Below are 16,669 nucleotides of genomic sequence, written 5' to 3' on the forward strand. Positions count from 1 at the left end.
AAACAGGCAAATTAAATGAATAAACACTTCTCAGATTAAGTACAAATTCCCAATAAATACCTAAAAGAATGTTGAGCATTTTTGCCCAATAATGAAATACAAATGGGAACATCAACTCATTCCAGAAATAAAACATCACTAAGGACTCAAAAAAATATTCATGAGCCTACAGGGAAAAAGGAACCATTCAGTATCCTTGGTTGGATTTTAAGTTGTTCAAACCCTTCAGAAGTCAGTGTATAAAGTATTCAAAAAAGTAAAGGTAGTCATTCCATTCAGTGTAGTGCTTCCTTTGGTGGATGCCTTACTCAAAGAGTTAAAAACATCGTATTTCAGTGTCCAATGCATATTCCTGCTTTCAGCAGCAATACTCACTTTTTCTGTTGAGCTGTAGTAGTGAGTCCTGCTCTGTCAGCCACCAGATATCACGGATAAGCAACAAGTACCTTCAGTGTCCTCTATTTAATAAATTATATGTGATATTTTATTATGAAATGGGCTCTATGTTATTCATTCTGACTACAGGTCAATATAAGCATGATAAGCATGTTAATGTAGCAAGGGGATCACTTACATTCATTAGATTTGGTATATTAAATGCACATTCAATATATTTTATTTCAACTTTTTTCTGTTTTTCAAATATTTCCACTTTGCACCTCAAGGAACAGCTGTAACGACCAAGTTTATAGGTGGTGATGTGCATAACACCAACCTCATTATGTTCTCTCTTAGTTCAGTGCTGTTCATGTACTTTAGTGAAACATGTATACATGTGTGTATAACAGGTTTTTTCTAATTTTCTCAACAATGTTTAACTTTTTTTTGTCCTATGTTCTTGAGTAATGACAGCACCAAACATCACACCTGTTTGAAAATTCAAATATGCAGAAGCTTCTATTTTCAACTTTGTTTTTTGTTGTTGATCATGTATCATTTCTTTTTTGTGGTTCATCACTACCCAGTCCTCTTAGATGACACCAACTTTTCTCATGACAATTATTTTCCATTCAGCTCAATAGACCTCATATCAATTATTTTCTCTAAAAAGACATAAACAGACACACAGGTTCTATGGCATATTTTCATCAAGTCATGGTGATGACATGATTAACAATCCAAAAGCCAAAGAAAACTTAGTAAAATTTTACTAATACATGCCTCTGATATATAATGTTTACATTCAATGAGAGTAAGTTCACATATATAAAATATTTGAACTTCTTTATTTTACCTTTCCATCGCCTTTCTCTCACTTCCAAAACTTCCTCATCTTGTTTTCATTTGTAAAATCTCTCATTTTCCAATTACTGATCAAACCCAGGCCTTACCTTCCTGTTATCCTTTGCACCTTGCAGGATGTGCAACTGCATTGCCTGGGAAATTTTTCTCTTCTGCCTGGGTAGGGGTCTGACAGGGGAAACTACCCCTAAAACTCTCTCATCTATAGACAGCTTTGACTTGAGGATTCTTTCTTCTTCCAGAATGGGGTTATTCTAGGTGAGATGCAATATGGAGAGCTATTTGCTTATTGTAATGAAATGACACACCCATGTGTTCAGTTTATTCTGGCTGAAATCGATGTATACTCTAACTTAAGAAATAAGCAATGCAGAACACAAAAAAAGAAAGAAAAAGAAAAGAAAGAATATAAAAAGAAAAAATATTGAGCTGAATTAAAATTGGAATTACAGAATAGTGTGGCAAAAGAAAACTGATCATCTCATGACAACCAGAAAGCATTAAAAAAAAAAAAATACTGTAGAAAGGTAAGTGAATTAGATATCTTATAGGCATTTAGACAGGGCCAGCCCTCAAGAAGCCAACATGGAGGACATTGGAGCCAACATGGAGGACAATAAAGACACATTCTGTGTAGGCCAGCATTGTATAAAAGAGCCACTACCACACCCACATGCTTCCCCTAAGGAGGAATAACAGTGATTGATATTCTAAATAGGTATCAAACACTTGAGTGGGGAACCAAAATCTTACCCACCCCTTCCAGGAAGGTTTCCTGACTGAAAATTCTTATATGCTTGCTACATGACTTGCTTCCCCATTGCATCCCCATTTAATCAATATTATCTAAGTGACTGTACTTCTCATAATCTTATTGTTGAATCATAGTTTTGTCTGCCTTGTGATTTCTCATTGGATCAATATTACCTAAGTAATTGTATTTGAAATTTTATTAGTTGACTATAGTTTTGGCCCACCTTGAACCCACCTCATGTTGTGGTTTTGTCCCATAAAATACATTTGAGAAGCAGGTTGAGCAGGCAACCCATTTTCCAATTCCCCTTCTGTCTCTCTTAGACAGAAGCTACATTTCTCTCAATAAATTTTTCCTACTCTTAACCTCTGTTGTTGCTAAAATTCATTCTTCATTTTTAGAGAACATGAACTTGTGTTTCTGATATCTAGCAAGATTGGTAACTACATTTATGAGATTATGAGTTATTGCAGTGATTATGTGATTATGGGAATTAATGAGGAGAGAAAGTTGGTGCATACATATACAAGGATGAATACATAATTCATCCTGACTGAATTAAAGAAATTAATTGAGAAATTAAAGGACCGGGGATTAAGCTCAGTGGTTCTGCCCCCTGCCTCATAAGCACAAGGTCCTGAGTTCGATCTCTGGTACCAAAAAAAAAAAAAAGAAATTAAAACATGGCCTTTTTGCTATCTTTCAGCTACCATAACTGGTGGTGAACCATTCCCCAAACTATATCTCTAGCCATTGCCTTAGTGCATTGAAGATTTTCACCAAATTTACAATGTACGCATTCTTTTTTTTTTTTTTTTTTTGTACCAGGGATTGGACTCTGGGCCTTGGGCTTGCTAGGCCGGTGGTGGGACCACTGAGCTAAATCCCTGGCCCCCAAATTTACAAATTAGTTCACTTTATGAAACATCGATCACCATTGCAAAAATGAGGTAATCTACAACGAATGCATTTGCAACTTACACCTGTACTGAGACTTTTTTTTTTAACGATGTTAACTTCCAACTGAGTTCCCATATGGCATAAGGAGTGGACAGGGTATTTTTGTTAATATTATAAGTGAATATATGTTATTTTTCAGTGGCACTTTGATCAGTTAGCAACCTGGGAAGGAAGGCATGCCTTTAATTTAATAACATTTATCTGTAAGCGAATTTAACAATAGGTGAATATCTTTTTAAAAAAAAAATTTTTTTTCAAAAGGTGAAAAGGAAAAGAAAAAAAAAATTGAGCTCAACTGTACAAACAGACAACAGACAAACATATAAGACAATTTATAAAATTAGAGTGCACTCAAATATATTTAACCAAATTGAATCATAACATCCTTTTTATGATCATTAGATTTATAATTGTATGACTGGTCAAAAACTTTGGAATAGTCAATTAACAGAGATGTCAAGATTAGAATCAAAAGGAATGAAAGTGCTTTTATACCTGTAAATATAAAAGGAGCATTTTGAAGTTGTCCCCCACCTTTATAAATTTTTTACCATAAATCTATAATTATCATTCCTCTGGGGGAATCATCTCAGTCCTGGACCCTGCCATGGATTTGTTGGTTGTCACTGGTGGGGTGGGTCCCTGAGGTGCAGCTGGCTCATTGCTTTCAGCCAGGGTGCTATCACTGATTCTGTGAGATGTTGGTGGTTCCACCAGCGTGACCCACGGTCTCACGTTCCAGGAGGGCAGCCACAAGATTTTTTCATTATCTGTTAGGGCACAGGCAAAACCTCTCCCCCACGTTATTAAGGCAGGAGGAATTTTTTGACATATGGCCTTTTGTAATCTTAAAAACAAGTTTAATAATTTAGGTTGTAAGGTAGAGTAGACCACAGCTCCTTAGTCTTTGAGTCAACCAAACTGTATAAGAGGAATCATTTAAAATATTAAGAGGTTGGGGAGGGAAGTTTTCAATCACAAATATAATGGCTAGCAACTCTGACCTCAGTGACCTAAGGCCCAAGTGGGGAGCGGTCAGGGGAGAGACAATTACCCCTTTGCCAGGCCTCACAGAGAGCGGTTCCTACATGTTCCCATGATATTAAGTTAAGCTGTCCCTTCCTGGGGAAAAGATGGGACATACATTTGCATGTCTTTTAACAAATCTTCACAGCACCCTTAGGTACTGGGTACATAGCTTGCTTTAACAGCGACTTAAGTAATTTGGCAAAGTTACGCTGTTCTGTTGACCGAGACTGACCCATAGTTATAACTCAGCAAAGATAGAAAATTACCCCCAGCTGGACACACTTACCACCGGTGTCCCTCGTCCTAGTCCGGAAATCATCCTGGGAGATCCGTGTGCTGTCTCTCTTACTCCAAGTTTGTCTCACAGGCGAGTTCACCCCTGGATCCGATTCACATCCACGTTGGGCGCCAAATGTAGGGGACAGGGGAAGGGGATGTTACCAGGACCTCTGCAGTGAGTCCTGGTCTCCTGCGAGCCACGGCAGCACACGGCAAATTACAGGAAAGGTAGAAAAATGAGACTGAGAAGAAGCTGAGCTTTGGGTCTGATCAGTGCTGCTCTGGGCAGCAAAGACAAAGCCCCCAGCTTGCCACACCTTTTATTCAGTAGATCGGGAGAAACAAATGTAACAAATGACTTGCAGAGAGTTCAATAGTTCACATTGGGATAAACAAGGTGTAACAGAAGGCTTGCAGAGAGTTCAGTACATCTCCTGCAAACAAGATGTTAATCAGTCCAAGAACAATGAGGAATTGAGCAGATGTTTGTTCTCCAAGGATGTCTCTTGTCCTGGAGAATCACAGCATCACTGGACCACTGAAGTCTCAGTTGTGACTGGAGGCCAAACTGGAGTTATTCTGTAGCTGGGCTGAAGGCAAGAGAACTAGGCTAACCAAATGATTTATCCTTGGAATTATGTAGCATTGCTCCCAACAACTGGGAATTGGACTTTACTGAGGTAAAGCCTGGAAAATATGGTTATAAATACCTGCTAGTTTTTGTAGACACTTTTTCAGGATGGACAGAAGCTTTTCCTACCAAACATGAGACAGTACAGATAGTGGCCAAGAAGTTGTTAGAAGACATCTTGCCAGGGCATGGTTTCCCAGTAATGTTAGGGTCAGACAATGGACCCGCCTTCATTTCCAAGGTGAGTCAAGATTTAGCACAGGCATTGGGAGCGGATTGGAAATTACATTGCGCATACAGACCCCAAAGTTCAGGACAGGTAGAGAGAATGAATAGAACTTTAAAAGAGACCTTGACTAAATTAACCTTAGAGACTGGCAGTGACTGGGTGGCTCTCCTTCCCTTTGCCCTCTATAGGGTACACAATTCTCCCTATAAGATGGGACTGACTCCCTTTGAAATAATGTTTGGAATTCCCCCTCCCATTGTCCCCAACCTTCAGTCAAATGTCCTTGCTGAATTTGATGATCAAAAACTGTTACTTTCTTTAAAAAGCCTCTAATGTGTTCATGAGGTCGTCTGGCCTAAATTAAAGGCCCTGTACGAGTCTGGACTGCCTACAGAGCCCCATCGCTACCGACCGGAAGACTGGGTCTTTGTCTGGAGACATCGACAGAGGGACCTTGAGCCTCGTTGGAAAGGACCCTACATTACTGTCCTGACCACGCCCACTGCTCTCAAGGCCGACGGGATCGCCTCGTGGGTACACTACACTCACATCCACCCCGTGGATCCACATGCCATACTAGAAGACTACATCCCATCATGGCAAGTGTCCAAGGACCACGACAATCCTCTCAAGCTCAAGCTGCATCATCAACAGTCATGATTGTGGTAACTGTACTCTTAACACCAGTGTTGGGGCGACAAAACCCACATGCTCCCCTAAATCTAACGTGGATGATTATTAGTACATCCACGGGTGATATTGTTAACAGTACATCTAAAGTGGCTCTGCTGCTGACCTGGTGGCCTACCCTAGACTTTGATCTGTGCCTACTAGCAGCAGGGACTTGGGACATCGGGGACTGGGAAATCAGATATGGAGGAAAGCCTGAATGTGGACCAGTTATCAACCAATGCAATATAAAGAGTCTGATGTCTTGCAGCCACCCCATTCAGAAGGGTGCTCTACAAAGAACCCCTTTCTATGTTTGCCCGGGAGAAGAACGTTCGTGGTCTTGAATGAAAGAGTGTGGGGGAATTGATGAATTCTATTGTGCAAAATGGGGATGTCAGACCACGGGCACCATCTCATGGACTCCGCCTGTCACAGATGATTTAATTTCCTTAAAAAGAGTCCCCAGACCCACCGGCCTCCAAGCGAGCCACCATAATGGTAAAGTCATGCTTAGTGGCCCATGCACAGGATTCCTTTGTAACCCAGTTAGACTTTCATTTACTGACCAAGGTAAAGAGTACACCAGATGGGAAACAGGCCAGACATGGGGATTCCGCCTATATCAAGATGGTCATGACAATGGGTTATTATTCACTGTAAGATTAAAAATAGAGCCACATGCCTTAGGGCCTCCCCAGCCAATTGGGCCAAATTTGGCACTAGTCTCCTTAGCTCCTCCTAGACCCACAAGGCCCCCTCTTCAGAAAACCTTGCCCATGCCCCCAGGAGTAACTGCCCCCATATGGATACCAAATCCAGCCTCCACACCCACGTCTCCACCCCCTGCTCAAATTGTCACCCAGGGTGGAAAAAGTCAACCGTGGCCAAAACCAAGACCCCCTCTGGGAACTGATGGTCCACACCTTTAAGGCCCTAAATGCCTCTAGACCAGATCTTACTCAGTCCTGCTGGTTATGTTATGATATCAAGGCTCCTTATTATGAGGCAATTTCACTGAATCAGACAGTCCAACCCAGTGTAGATGGCAACAAAAGGGAACAGCTAGGCTGACCCTACAATCAGTAACTGGACAGGGAACTTATGTCGGCAGTGTCCCGACCACCCACCAACACCTTTGTGGTCAAACCTATCAGTCTAGGTAGGAAAAATATCTTGTATCCCCTTCTGATGGATGGTGGGCTTGCTCCACCGGGCTCACACCTTGTGCACATGGAGAAGTGCTCAATCGAACTGGAGACTTCTGTGTACTAGTACAGTTGGTCCCTAGGCTAGTATATCACTCAGAAAAAGACTTTTCCAGTTGCTTGACTGAGACCCCAGCCAGGGTTAAACGAGAACCTGTAAGAGCCATCACGCTGACAGTTCTCCTAGGTTTGGGACTAGCTGGGGCAGGAACAGGAATTTCATCGCTAGTGTTACAAAACAGACAATGACCTGAGAGCAGCCATAGATATAGATATTGAGAGGCTAGAGAGCTCCATCCCCCCCTACAAGAGTCCCTAACCTCCCTGGCAGAGGTGGTCCTCCAAAATTGAAGGGGGCTAGATTTAATCTTTCTACAACAAGGAGGGCTCTGTGTTGCCTTGGGTGAAGAATGTTGTTTTTATATAGACCACTCAGGACTGATCAAAGAATCTATGGTCAAAGTTAGAGAAGGCATTGCTAAATGAAAGCGAGAATGAGAACAAGCTCAAAATTGGTTTGAATCCTGGTTTAATTCCTCCCCATAGCTAACTACTCTGATCTGTACTCTGCTGGGCCCCTTGCTTATTCTGTTACTATTATTAACTCTTGGACCTTATATACTTAATAGATTGGTCTCATTCATCAGAGAATGCATTAACACTGTACAGGTGATGGTACTCAGGTCCCAATACCAGCCAGTTCCAACAGGCCTGATAGAATTAACCCCCAGAGGCCCATGATTTGTCCTCTATAGCATCATGAGAAGGGGGGAATGTGAGATCAAAGTGAATCCATTTTGCTAAAAGTCACTATTCCCCTAGCCTCTATTATTAATGGTTGAAATGTGCTTGCTCTGGGACAAAAGACACACTCTGTAACAAAGCAAAGTTCTTAAGTTAATTGCTCAACCATCTGTTTTGCCCAGGAAGTAAACATTCCGGCCCCCTATCTGCAAAACAATCTGTCAATGTGTGGGACTGCATAACCTTTGTTCCTTTTCTTGAGCCCCATTGTGATTAAATGTGAGTTAATGGATAAAGATGCTTGTCAGTTTTGAGACACTAGATAAAAATCTGTAACAGACCTAAAATCCCACAGTAAACTACTCAACTCCTTGTTTGCCCAGAACTGATGTTCTGGGCACCACAATTTTTAGAACAAGCTGAAAATGTCTGCTGACCATCAATACATGACAGTCGACCACTAACCTTTGTCCCCTTTTCTTTAATTCTATATGTTAACTTCTGCCTCAACCCTCTATGAAAACAGCCTCGGATTCTGAGCCGGTTGCCTCTCTAAGCTATTTTGCTTTGGGAGTGTCATCTGGCCAGACTAATAAAGGTCTGTTTTATTTTCCAACTTGTCCGGTGTGTTCGTTCCCAGGTGTTCTTTGCTGTAGTCAGCTCCTCGGAGCATTTGGTAAGGCTCTTGGTCTTACAGTCAAAAGACACCACTGGGATTCCTGGGTGTGCTTCACTAGTCAGCTCCTCGGAGCATTTGGTAAGGCCCTCGGTCTTACAAATGTGCCGACCATGAGTACAAAAAGGTCGTGACCATTAGCCATTGTGTCTACTGGCTGCCAGTACTTGACAGTCAGCCACTAACATTTGTCCCTATTTTCCCTCGTAAAACCTATACGTAACCACCCCCCAACCCCCAATGAGCTGAGCCAATCAGAAGTATATACTTCATGCTTGCTAAATGCCAACCAATCATGTAACTGCTAAATGGAAAATCCCCAAACCTTGCTGTAACTTCAACAAAAACCCCGCTAATTTGAAATTCAAGGCTCTCAATTCTGATCCGCTGTGTCGGTGATGGTTGAGAGCCCCTGCTTGAGCTTGAATAAATGACCCTTATGTGCTTGCATCGGGAACGGCTTCCTGGTGGTCTTTGGGACTTTGTAATCTGGGCACAACAGTTTCAGATATATATTGATCAAAATTGTCTCTGAGCAACAAAGTTCAAAGTTCCAAGCCTGAATTAAAGATTTGTAATGAAGAGAAAGTGAGTACTCCAACATGCAGCTCCCTGTCAGCACACTAAATTCCTGAATCATCAGGAGGACCTTTCAAGGTGCAATCTGATTGGCCTTGCTTTTCCTGAAGAAGAACTTGGAGCTAAAAAAATTTAATACTGTCCCAGGTTCTCATAGCTGGGGCTAGACCCTCCAGAGAGGATATTCAGACTCTCCAGTGGGCTGTATAACCCTTGTGGGAGATTTAATTATTTCATTGGGCCTAAGGCCTCGACAGTGATAATCACCTGCATCACAACATGATGCAAAGTCTGTAGATAACTTTACTTCTGGCCAGGACCAAATCCCCTGCAAGGAGACTGGCCCCAGACTGAACTTTTGGTCAGTTTTTGTAAAGAAAACCCTTTCCTCCTCCCCCCTCCCTAGTCCTGCAGTAAGCGTATCTACAGTGTGGGACTGTGTGATTCAAAAGTTAATTACTCCCCTAGGTTCTGTTGTAAATTTGATGGTTGGAGTGTGTTTGCCTTGGGACAATGGACAATCAGTAATAGGGCGAGATTACTCAGCCATCTGTTTGCCCTAAAACCAAATGTCCTGGGGCCCAGTATATATAGGACAATCTGTAAGTGTGCTGACTATCCACACAGGGTGGTCGTGACTATTAGTGAGGATGTCTGCTGACCATCAGCATGTGACAGTGAGCCACTAACCTTTGTTCTTTTTTTCTGTGAATCTACATGTTAAACCCCCCTCAAGCCCCTATAAAACAGCCTCGGACTCTAAGCCAGTTGCCTCTCTTAGCCACTTTGCTTTGGGAGTGCCATCTGGCCAGACTAATAAAGGTCTGTTTTATTTTTCAACTTGACCGGTATGTTCCTTCCCAGGTGCTCGTCGCTGCAGTCAGCTCCTCGGAGCGTTTGGTAAGGCCCTCGCTCTTACAACAGAAGGGAGAAAGAATGCGTGGTTAGCACCTCTGGGTTACCAGATGCATATTGTAAAACCAGCCCTTATAAAATGTAAACACACATGCCATTATTTATGACAGGTGGGTTCCATATGAGCTCTTGTGGTTGTTTTCTAAACCCTTAAACATCAATCAAAAGCAGGAGTATAGGTATGAGATAAGAACATCTGGTGTATTGACACATCACATAGGAGTACAAATGTGAGATAAGACCCCCACCCCCACATCTTCAGAGTTCACACAGAGGACAGATCCCCATCAGGACTGGGACAGTTCAGACAAAATGGAGTCTCTTAAGCTAACTTAGGTATCTCAAAATGTACCCTCGACAATTTTGAGGCTTCAAATTTTAAGACCATAGAATAAAAATCTAATGAGAACTTTCATGCTGAAATATTTTTGTTTTGTTTTGGATAGTTGTTCAATCTTTCTTTCTTTCTTTTTATTTTGGTACTGGGGATTGAACTCAGGAAATTTCTGCTTGAGAGGCAGGTGCAGTGCCACTGATCTAAATCTCTGCCCATGTTTTGTTTTGTTTTGTTTTTACTTTAAATGCATTTTACTTTTAGACAACCTACATGACATGTTTTGTTTCTTCCCTAAAAAACAATGTCTCCATTCCAAATAAATCACAGTCAAAATAAATGAAGCTTTCAAGATGACATCAGTCTCATTTGTCTAAAATCCCGGTGTTGTGTGGATGACAAGCAGAAGCCAGTTATGACAAGAGATAGATCCAAGGTGACCAACAAATCCATTTCTATAAAATAAAGGAAAATTGCATTCACATTTTTCCCGTTTAAGAGCATTGAATTTTATAAAGATGTACTGCCCAAATCAATCTCGGCTGCCATAAAGACAGAAAGCTTAGGGATTGTTTCCTTTAGTATCTTAGTGCAAACAAAAAGAACAACAGATTGTTCAAGGCCAGGCTGGGGATTTAGCTCAGTGGTTCCGCCTCGGGCCTCCCAAGTGCAAGGTCCCAAGTTCCATCCTCCAACCAAAAAAAACAAAACAAAATTGTTCAAGGTCTATCAGTGGATGCTGCCCATGTTTTGGATTTTTGAGGCAAGGACTCACTATGTGTTTCAGGCTGGCATTAAATTCAAGATGTAGCCTAAATGGGCTTTCAACTCTTGGTGATACCTCTGGCTGAGTCCTCTGAGTGCTGGGATTATAGGTGTGTGCCTCCAAGGCCAGCTTGTAATAGTAAATACTTGAGTTCATTAGATAACTTCTAGGAAGTTTGACAGGGCCAACCCTGCAGAAGTCACTAGGAAAGACATTAAGTCACAATCACTGATACTTACCATTATAAAGAAGAAAAAAGGTACTACACTTACTTACTTCCCCTAGAGATACACAGCAGTGATTGATATTCTAAATATCCCATTTCCTTGCCAGGAATTCCTTCTTCATTGGGTGTGAACTTTCTGCCTTGTTTTCCGGTTTAATCCCCTTTTAATCAGTTACCTAGGTAATTGTATTTGCAATTGTATTACAATCTCAGCTTTGTTGTGTGTTTGTGGGGGGGGTATGGTGGATTAAACTCAGGACCTTGTGTTTGCCCATTGGTTGTGGCACCACTGAGTAACATCCCCAGGCTTATTGTTGCATTTCTTGGGGGGGGGGATGTTTAATATGCATATCTCATTTAAATAAATCCTCCAGTAAGAAATGGAGAATTCAGTGCCTTTACTTTGAAGGCTTTGTAGTTATCTGTCAAATTTATATGTGCAGCTCACCAACATTCCCTTATTGGAAATAGCAGTATTTCCACATAATAGTTCTCAAAGGACTTTAAAGTCTCAAAGTTCTGTGTCTCCTTTGGCTTGCTTCTCTCTTGATTCCACCCAGGCTTTATTAATGGTTCACTTCATATCATCATCTCCATCTTCATAAATTTTCTTTAGAACATTCATTAATCCTTCACTAGGATCTGTTTGAGCATCATAGGATGGCTTTTCTTTTTCTTTGCATTCTTTTTCAACCTGAGTCAAGTATTCCCATTGCATATTTTCTGCTTTCTTTCTACATAAGATAAGAACTGTATCAGCCTTGATTTTTTTTTGGAACTGCCTTCCACTGAGATGGGTTTTAAGAGATTGTTCACAATCATAGAGTAACTCTTCCAATTTAGATTCTTTACCAAAAGATCACATGACCTCTCTGTGAAATGCACCTGCACATTCTCAGCAAGAACTTGACGATCTCCATTTAAGGTAAAGTAGATTTTCAAGAACTTATCTGATTGATCCCATCCGTAATTACTGATTTTCACAGTACATCCTGTTGTGATGGGAACAACCACAGCAGCTGGTTTTTCATTGTCAAGAAATTCTGGATTCTTTTGTGATTTTTCTTGCACCTTATTCTTTATTATTCTTTATTTTTGTTTCAATCTTGGATTTTTCAGCTGTCAGGGCATCTCGTACTCTCTTCCTAGTGGCCTTTTCCAAGAACACCTTCATGTCTTCTAGATCTTTCTGCAACTCCTCCAAAGCTGAAGCCATGGCCAGGCTGGATCAGACCAGAGGCCAGAGCAGCAGGTGTGCATGCAAGGACAGGCTGTTGCATTTTATTAAGACTTTGGTAGACATAAAATATTTTATAGAGAAATATTTCTAGAAGTGTAGTATCATGTAGAGCATACTTGGGAAGACAAAGACTGGACTCAATTCCATGACCCTTAACATGGTTCTCAGTTAACTTTTTACTTAAGTATTTGTCTGTATTTCTACTGCTGCTCCCCTCTGCTGTGGTTGGTCTTTCTCAGGCTGAGGTCCTCTGGCTCTTGAATCTGTCCTCTGGGTGCAGGTCTTCCTCTCTGACCCCACTTACTTCCCAGAGGAAATCATTTGCCATCTGACTTTCTCATGAACACAATCTACTCCTGAAAAAGACATAAACTTCTCTATAGCTAAAGCTGAACTTGCTAACACAGAAAGATGGCTTCCCTCCATTACTTTTAACATGCCTGTGCCTTCCTGGCTCTGGCTCCTTCAAACAAATCAGGAATTTTTTTTTCTCTGCCTTCCAGCCATATGCAAATAAGATAAAACACAGTGCACTCTGTCACCAATGAACCTGCTGTATGTGAAATTCTGTAACCAATAAGGTTGCTGGGCACATGTGTAAATGAAGGATTGAAACTTGCAACCCCAGCCCTTCCCTAAATGTATAATAATCCAGCTCTGAATGAGTTGGACAGTCAATCTCTTTGTGGAGAAGTCCCAGACTGACCCATTGGCCTTAAGAATAAAGCTGTACCCTTTACCTCTGAAACTGCTAGGTGTGTCTTCCATTCTCCTGGACTACATACATTGAGCTGTAACACTAGAGCTATGTATACTGGCTGGCACTTTGCCATTACACTCCCAACTTCTATGTGCCCCCTCATTATGAAGGGGTTGGTTTATGTCATCTGATTTAGATTGAAATATTAAAAAGTAAGGAAAGGATCTAACTCATCTCTCTCACCCATGAAAGCTCTCTAAGGTCCCAGCACAATGAGGATTATAGAATGAACGTTGAGTGCTATATCAAAGGTGCTAAGAATGGACAATACAGGGAAGAAAATGGCCCTACTTGACAGAGCAAAGACATGGTACATGCCCTGTATGTATGTCCTTGATGTGTTCATATCCTGAAGATTTCACAATGTGAAAACTGAACAACAGAAAAAACATCACTGCCCACCTGCACAAAACTGTCTCTAGACTCATGCAGATACCCACAGTTACAGAGACTGTGGCACTTCGACAGACCACAACATTCTGCCCAGGCAGAGTTCGGTCAAGGGGGAGGTGAAGGCTGCTTTCTGAAGGGACCTCTTCCCGATCATTTGCTCCTAATGAGACTAAGTTTGTCTTACTCATGGTTATGGGAGGTTGACCCAATGACTATTCCATGATATTAAAAAATATTAGGTGGTTTTTGGATTTTAAGTGTCCAAAGAACCAATCTCCTGCATTGGTGGGAAGTGATAAATTGCATCACCACTGAGACATGGGGAAGTCCTTTCTTCACTAATATTACAAGTCTCTTTTCAGAGAGAGAGAAGCCCAGGTAAACCAACAACGCCTTGGTTTTGAAGGTTGTGTATTGCTTCTCCACCAATATCTAGTCATCGCATTGTGTATTGCAGGAACGAGTAGGTGTGTTAGGAGCTTCCATGATGCTTCCAGTTACCTTAACACCTTAACCTGAGCCCTTGGAGCTTATGATGTCAATAGAAGATGCCCTCATAGAGGCAGTCACGTTTTGTTGACAACTACTTTGCACCACTCTCAGGTCTTTTACAGCTTGTAAATGTGAAGAAATGTATATTAGGTGTAGGGAGACATCCTTGCCCAGTACTTGCAGGCTATGAGTGGCACGTGCTTCTTGCCTTCCCTAATAGGGCTATCCTGTTTTATACCAGGAGTCAGACCAAAGCCCTGTGTGACTCAAATAGGCATGGCAGCTACCAGAGTTGAGCTAGTATTGCTCCTTTGCTAATGGCTGTCACTGAGGCCTCAGTCCTAGTCTGTAAAGTGGCAGGGCCCTGATGAATTATGGGCAGGTGAATTCAGTGTGACCCCAATTAAAATCCTTTCCCCTGAATTATGACTCCTCACTAAACTGTGGGTTGTTTGCTAATTGTGCCTGATCTCAGTACAGGTTTCTTCTATCCTAGCCAGATAAGCAGTGCCTACTCCCTAACAGCCCTGCCTGTTGCCATCCTGGAAGGTGTTCTGCAGTAATTCATTCCATGGTTTCAAAGCTTGCTAGCTCCCTATTCCTTCTCACTATTGTATTCAATAAATGCTGGATGCACTTGGGGGCTTTTGTCTTTGTTGCCTAGAGCAGCACTGGCCAGGACCCAAGACTCAGCTTCACTTTAAGTCTGGTTCAATCTATTCTTTAACCTTTAGCTGGTGCTCTGGGGGCTCACGGGAGGCTGGGACCTACTGTAGGGATCTCCAGCAATGTCCATTACCCTGACCCTGACAACTGGGTACATTCTGTTTCCTCAAATATCCATAAGCACAGTAATATAGAACTTTCTCAAATGTAGGGAAATTGAAGTAAAGGTCCCCCTAATCCCACCTACAATTTTCCTTCAAACTGAATGGTGCTGGAACAATTTACTAGACTTCTACAGGCACAAGAGGGAGAAATTTATCAGAGTCTCCCCCTCCTTCCTGGTCTACACTCAGTGTTTACTACTGGCTTCTCCCCATGCTCAGCACACCCACATGCCTTTCCTTCCAACTACTTTGTCTTCCATCCATGCTATGTTAACATTGCCTGGGAAAAATCCTCTGTGTTACTCAAAGCACTCAAGGTGAAATGACACCTCATTCACTGAGTTAGTGAGTTTCACATTGTCTTCTTTCATATTCTCAGAGCATCTTTTTTTTTTTTTGTGGTACCAGGGATCAAACTCAGGTCCTTGTACTTGTGCCGCAGGCAGTGAAAACACTGAGCTAAATCCCCGGCCCTCTCACAGCATCTTGTACTTTTACTTTTCTCTTTTTATCACCATTGTGAGCTTAGCAAGAAAATATATATATGCTAGGAAGCAACAATGATTATGAACAAATCTCTATCTTCAGGTTCTCAGGGCTCAGGTGAGAAATTATCTTCTATTGAGCATGGCAGCTTGGAATAAAATGTGATAAGGTAGGCCAAGAGTCCTTTGGTCTTCAGAAATGTTGAAAGACTATGTCAGGGATTTGCAACATTTGAATGAGACCTGAAGCATGTGCACTTGTGATTCATGTAATGATATGGAGAGTTAATTTCCAGAAGGAAAAGGCAGCATGTAAATTTTTAGGTACATGAGGATGGAAGAGCTATGTTACCTTGATTTAATATACTCAGGGATGTGGGGCAGGAGATTTAGCTCAATGGCAATGGACTTGCCTCACAAATGCAAGGTCCTGAGTTTGATTCCTGGTACCACCCACCCTCTCCTCCCCCTCAAAAAAGTTGTGGAATTTTGGGCCAACCATTTAGCTCAGTGGTGCAGAGCCAAGCCTGCCTTGCAAGCGCAACGTCCTGAGTTTAATCCCCGGTACCAGGGGAAAAAGTATTTATACTCAGGAATGTTAGACTGATTTCCCACACATACATTCATGTTATTGTGGTTATTCTTCATGTGTTTTTCTAAGTCAATACGTATAAGGCAAATTGGTAGGTAATAAAGGAGGCTTCCATCCGCTTGCAAAATACTGTGTAACAGGAGTCAAGTTGTCTGTGGCATCGTGTTTGTTTTAGCATGACTTCATTGCCATATGCCTGTTAGCACTGAGTTAGTTCTGCCTGGATAGAGGAGAGTGGTTTAAAGGGGAAATAAGTGGTTTTGATAGGCAAAGAGTTGCTGGAATCAGACTGAAAACCGGAAACATAAAAAAAAAAATTGTAAAAACCAGTCATTGAAAAGATGCATTTATATAATTATTTGGGGAATTAATTGATGCATTTGCAAAATTATTTAGGACAGGCTCCTAAGTGAATTGTATTAGGTATTTATTTCTATATTTACTTACTTGTTTAATTAGCTACAAGTACAATATACCTGGCATACAAACTTAAAGAAAAATAGGCCTATATTTGTTTCATTGTTTCAGACTACAGTCTGGGTTTGACTATTTCCAATGCAAAAATATCTTGACAAATAGAAATGAAGGGAAAAGAAACATTTGTGGTTTTTTTGGTACCGGGGATTGAACTCGGGT

General features: G+C 41.4%; 1 non-coding gene and 1 pseudogene across 1 annotated transcript; both read right to left on the reverse strand.

Moving 5' to 3' along the window:
* Window positions 1-10,765: 10,765 nt before the first annotated feature.
* Window positions 10,766-10,888, reverse strand: LOC147821265 (small nucleolar RNA SNORA31). The gene has a single exon (XR_015447375.1). It is a non-coding gene; the product is annotated as a small nucleolar RNA SNORA31 (small nucleolar RNA).
* A 705-nt stretch (window positions 10,889-11,593) lies between these two features.
* LOC147821266 (calcyclin-binding protein pseudogene) lies at window positions 11,594-12,494 on the reverse strand (annotated as a pseudogene).
* Window positions 12,495-16,669: the final 4,175 nt, after the last annotated feature.

Source organism: Heterocephalus glaber, unplaced genomic scaffold, assembly GCF_053883595.1.
Source record: "Heterocephalus glaber isolate CG9 unplaced genomic scaffold, H.glaber_assembly_v1.0 deba00001755, whole genome shotgun sequence".
Taxonomy (NCBI): Eukaryota; Metazoa; Chordata; class Mammalia; order Rodentia; family Bathyergidae; genus Heterocephalus; species Heterocephalus glaber.